Raw genomic sequence first — 5,403 nt, forward strand, 5'->3', positions numbered from 1 at the left:
CACCATTTCAATGTGTGTATGTGTAAATGTATACTGACACACATAGACACACTCACATATACTACTTTGGCAGATTTATTGAAATCTTACAGCTAGGGGTTTAGATTGGATTCCTGATAAGGCTCCAGGCACATCATGATAAGGGAACACACGTGTCTATTCTCCCTCTGATTACTAAGAGTGACAGTCGTCTCTCCCTGCCTCTAGTCCTTCCGCTAGGACATTTGTGCCACCATTCTCCATATTCAGATTGTGTTGAGTGTGACCAGGGGAAAATGATTCTTCAACCTCCCTCTAAATCTGACTAAATAAAAATTACAATCAGGAAACCTCTCCAATATTCAAATATAACCTATCCTGGAAGGGCCTTCTCAAATGATTCCTGATCATTTCAGCCGGAATCATTTCCTGGCTGGGTCACTATATTTGTGTTGTAATTATCACAAATGAAGATGATCTCTGACATGTCCTCATCCCGCTGGCGTGCTCGGGGCTGCCTCCCCAGCTCCAGTGCCAGGCGCATGACAGGTCTTCAATGTCTATTTGTTGAGAGACAGCAGAGATGTTGTGACCACTGCACAGACCCAGTGCTCTTGTCTTGCTCTTTGATGATTCTCACTTCACATTTCTGTATGAATGAGTGACTGTCGACATGCGCGGTGTCCCCGCTGATGTCCAGAACCCTGGGATGAGGCAGAAGCCCCTGTTTGTGCCCCAAGGATGTTGACAATGGGAGAGGTTACAGACACTAAGGAAGGGAACCAAGGAGGTGGGTGAGGCCTAGCTGCACGATTTCTCAAGATTTTCTTCTTATTCCGGTTGTATTATGCCACAGGAGCAGTTAATTGGTGCCAACTACTTCCTTTTCTTTTCTTTCTTCTTTTTTTGGGGGAAGATTAGCCCTGAGTTAACATCTGCCGCCAATCCTCTTCTTTTTTCCTGAGGAAGACTGGCCCAGAGCTAACATCCATGCCCATCTTCCTCTACTTTATATGTGGGACGCCTGCCACAGCATGGCTTGACAAGTGGTGTGTAGGTCAGCACCGGGATTCCAACCAGTGAACCCCAGGCTGCTGAAGTGGAACGTGTGAACTTAACTGCTGCGCCACTTGGCTGGCCCCGCAAACTACTTCTTTTTGATTGCCTAATACAAAAAATGTTTTAAATTACAAAAACATACTTTCTGCATATTATAGGAAATTTGAGAGATAGAGGCAAGCCAAAAAAAAAAAAAGAAAATCACCTATAGACTAATTCTGCCACTCAGAGATTCTACAGTGACTTATGTTTGGTTTCTGTCACTCATTCAGCACACGTGCATCAAGCACCTCCTGTGCCCGTGCGCTGTTCTGGGAGACAGCAGGAGCCAGACAAGGTCCCTGTTCCCATGGGACTCACATGCGGAGGGGAGCGAGAAACAGATGAGCCCAGAAGAAAACTTTCAGATGGCGCTACATTCTGTGCACACAGTTAAAGTAGTGTTCTGTGATGGTGACTGACTGGGCATGGCTTGTGGTCAGGAGGTCGGGAAGACCTCCCTGAGGAGGGGACATTTAAGCTGTGACCTGACTGACAAGGGGCTGCTGGCTCTGTGCAGACGAGGAGCGAGGAGATGGTTCCGGGCAGAAACTCCCCAAGGCAGGAACAAAGCTGACCTGACGTGTCAGGAGCTCTCTAGGAGCTGGGGAGAGGGCTAGAGGTGAGGGCTGAGCTCTCGGGAGGGTCCAGGCCTTGGTAGGCTGACGGTGACCTTGTAGGCTAGGGCTGTGAGCTGGAATTTGATTGGATATTTGAAACCTTTGGTTTCTGAGTGAGGAGCAAATTCTGGGAAGGCCACAGAGGAATCAGAGGAAATCAGGAGGGTGTTGCATCAGCCCACGGGAGAAACCAAGGACCATTGTTCTTCTAGTGTTTTAAAGAAATAATATGCATACTTTTATGATATATATTTATATAGACTTAATATATTTTTGAATGAGATTATGCTGTACATGTAACTTTTAATCCACTACTAAGCTTACTATTCATAGCCTGAACAAATTTGTTTATCATTTGATATTCTTTAAGACATCATTAAAAATGGCTAGTCACGATATTGATATTTAACCAGGAAGCACACCAGCCTCATAAGCTGATTTGTGATGACAAACAGAAGCTGTGAGGCCCCATGAGACTGTTAGAGCAGGAAAAGAATGAGTAGATTGAAAGCAGATTCTCAAAAATGACTGTCATAGTAATGTTAACAATAATCGTTAACGTTCATTGAGTGAATGCTACGTGTTGGGCTCTGTTCCCTGTACTTCACGTGTATTAACTCAGCCCGTCCTCATCTATCCCAGCCTCTGGGAGGAAGGCACTATTATCTTCATCCTTACTTTATGGATTAGGAAACAGAGGCCCAGAGCATTAAGTAAATCAGTGTGAGGCATTTGTCTAATCAGTCTATAGATCCAAAACGAAATTTTCTTTTTCATTTCGCGTAGCTTAAAAAAGTATGTATATTTTTTGGAGAGGTGGTGGTGAGGAAGATTGGCCCTGAGCCAACATCTGTTGCCAATCTTCCTCTTTTTTTTCTCTCCAAATCCCCAGCACATAATTGTGTATCCTAGCTGTAAGTCCTTCTAGTTCTGCTATGTGGGATGCTGCCTCAGCGTGGCTTGATGAGCGGTGTGTAGGTCTGTGCCCAGGATCCAGCCTGGTGAACCCTGGGCCACTGAAGCGGAGCACGTGAACTTAACCAATTAGCCATGGAGCTGGCCCCCCAAAAGTATATGTTTTAAATAGGAAAACTCAGGGACGGAAAGTATAATGGTGGCTCCCAGGGGCTGAAGGGAGAGGGGAGGGGAGTTACAGTCTAATGGGGACAGAGTCTCTGTTCGGGCTGATGGAAAAGTTCTAGAAATGGACAGTGCTGATGGTGGCACGATATTATGAACGTACTTAATACCCCTGAATTGTGTATTTAAAAATGGTTATAATGGTAAATTTTGTTACAAATATTTTACCGCAATAAAAAAATATTTATCAAAAAAAGAGCATCTTCCCTCTAAGATGAGCTGCAGTCAACAGCTAAGCTCAGCAGTGGTGAGTCTAATGTGGACACTCAGCATACTAACAAATTAAAATGGAATAGCGCCTTAAAAGACTGGACGATACGGGATTGCTTGGTTAATGTCCTAACAACCATAAAGCAAGCCCGTGAGCAAGAGAGGCAGAGAAAGGCCAAAAACTCCAAGTCCCTCTGAATGGCTAAGAAATACTATTTTGGTTAAGTCCCTGGCCCCACAGAGTAAGCCCCTGATTCTTAAACCTAACCTAGTCCAACTGCTCCGTAAAAGAAAAAAAGGACATTATATTCTATAGACTATGTTTCTTCCAATTGACTGGGTCCCGGGGTGCTGAATGGCCGACAGACCACAGAAGGACATTGCTCTCGGCTCCTGCTTGAAACCAACAGCCACAGCAAACTGCTGGTCTTGATTCAGGGCCTACGAAATTTTCTTTCTAGAAAAGCACAATGGCCAAAAGGTGGAAGCATCCCAAGTATCCACTGATGGATGAATGGATAAACAAAATGTGGTGCGTACACGCAATGAAATAATATTCAGCCCTAAAAAGGAGGGAAATTCTCACCGTGCTACAACATAGATGAACTTGAGGACGTTATGCTAAGTGAAACAAGCCAGTCACCAAAGGACAAATACCAGATAATTCCACTGATATGAGCTTCCTAGAGTAGCCAAATTCATAGAGACGGGAAGTAGAATAGCGCTGTCAGGGGCCGGGGGAGGGAGGGCTGGGGAGTTAGTGTTTAATGGGGACAGAGTTCTAATTTTGCAGGATGGAAAAAGTTTGGAGAAGGATGGTGATGGTGGTTGCAGAACAATGTGAATGTACTTAATGCCATTGGATGTTACACTTAAAAATGGTTAAAATGTTTGATTTTATGTTATGTGCATTTTATTACAATTTTTTTTAAAAGCATCATTGTTGGGGCTGGCCTGGTGGCCCAGCGGTTAAGTTCACCTGTTCTGCTTCAGCAGCCCAGGGGTCACTGGTTCAGATCCCGGGGGTGGACATGGCACTGCTTGTCAAGCCATGCTGTGGTAGGTGTCCCACGTATAAAGTAGAGGAAGACGGGCACGGATGTTAGCTCAGGGCCAGTCTTCCTCAGCAAAAAGAGGAGGATTGGTAGCAGATATTAGCTCAGGGCTAATCTTCCTCAAAGAAAAGAAAGAAAGAAAGAAAATAAATAAAAAGCACAGTTGTGTCTCCAAAGGAGTTCCTGGCATTTTTCAGGCTGAAGTCTTCAAATTTAAACATTGTGAAACTTAATAAGAGTGAAACAACTTTTACTTGACTTGAGGGAGTGTTCTTCAAGCCTTTCCAAAACATTTACCCTCAGACTGAATGCTGTACACATGGAAATTTTTATCTTTCAGAGGAAATGCTTGCAGAGGGTGAAATTTGAAATTAGGGAGGTAAAAATGAAACATTTCCCAAACATAACTATATTATTTGCTATTGTGAATGTAGTGACAAATAAAGGCACTTTTAAGAAACCCACACAATAAGCATACAAAACTTTAATGACTAGGAAAATCAGGTGGGGCCGGAGATTCTTTTCTTCCAACCAGAATATTACGCTGCCTTGCTTGTGTGATGGAGAAGCAACAGACCCGCTTTCAGAGGGTTGTGAGTTTTGAGCCCTTGGGACCCGCTGTGCCTGCAGCAGACACTGTTGGTGCCTGAGCCCCATCTCCCTGCCTACCCCTGTGGGCACGTGCAGACAGTCCTTGCTCACACCTATGGCCCCTGCACCTCTCTGTGCCAGAGCGTTTGCTGGCCTCTGGGGAGTGCTTTGCCTGTGTGCAGGCAGGCTAGAAGGGCCAAAGGGTTAATGCTCCTGGAGCAGCCAACAAGGGCTGCAGGTGATGGATAAATACCCCGGCTCCCTCACTCTCAGGGGACCATTCCGAGGTGAGCTCTGCCCAGAGAAACTGAGCCCCAGTTGCGTACATTGGGAACTCATTAGCATACTCAATATTGCATTATTTTTTCCCTCACAGTGCTACCTGGGGTTTTCTCCTAAGAAATTGGAGAGAAATTGGATCCATTCATCTTTTTATTTATTTATTTATTTAGTTTTGCTGAGAAAGATTCGCCCTGAGCTAACATTTGTTGCTAATCTTCCTCTTTTTTGCTTGAGGAAGATTCTCCCTGAGCCAGTATTTCTCTGTTTTGCATGTGGGACACCGCCACAGCATGGCTGACAAGTGGGGTAGGTCTACACCTGGGATTCAACCCCTTGAACCTGGGCTGCCGAAGCAGAGCATGCAAGCTTAACCACTAGGCCACAAGGCTGGCTCCCATCTTTTTATTTTTAATAAATGTTTTTATTGT

General features: G+C 44.8%; 1 non-coding gene across 1 annotated transcript; it reads right to left on the reverse strand.

Annotated features, from left to right (window-relative positions):
* Positions 1–3,434: 3,434 nt before the first annotated feature.
* Positions 3,435–3,490, reverse strand: MIR1291B (microRNA mir-1291b). Its single transcript, NR_032971.1, has one exon. It is a non-coding gene; the product is annotated as a microRNA mir-1291b (primary transcript).
* Positions 3,491–5,403: the final 1,913 nt, after the last annotated feature.

This window comes from Equus caballus, chromosome 20, assembly GCF_041296265.1.
Source record: "Equus caballus isolate H_3958 breed thoroughbred chromosome 20, TB-T2T, whole genome shotgun sequence".
NCBI lineage: Eukaryota > Metazoa > Chordata > Mammalia > Perissodactyla > Equidae > Equus > Equus caballus.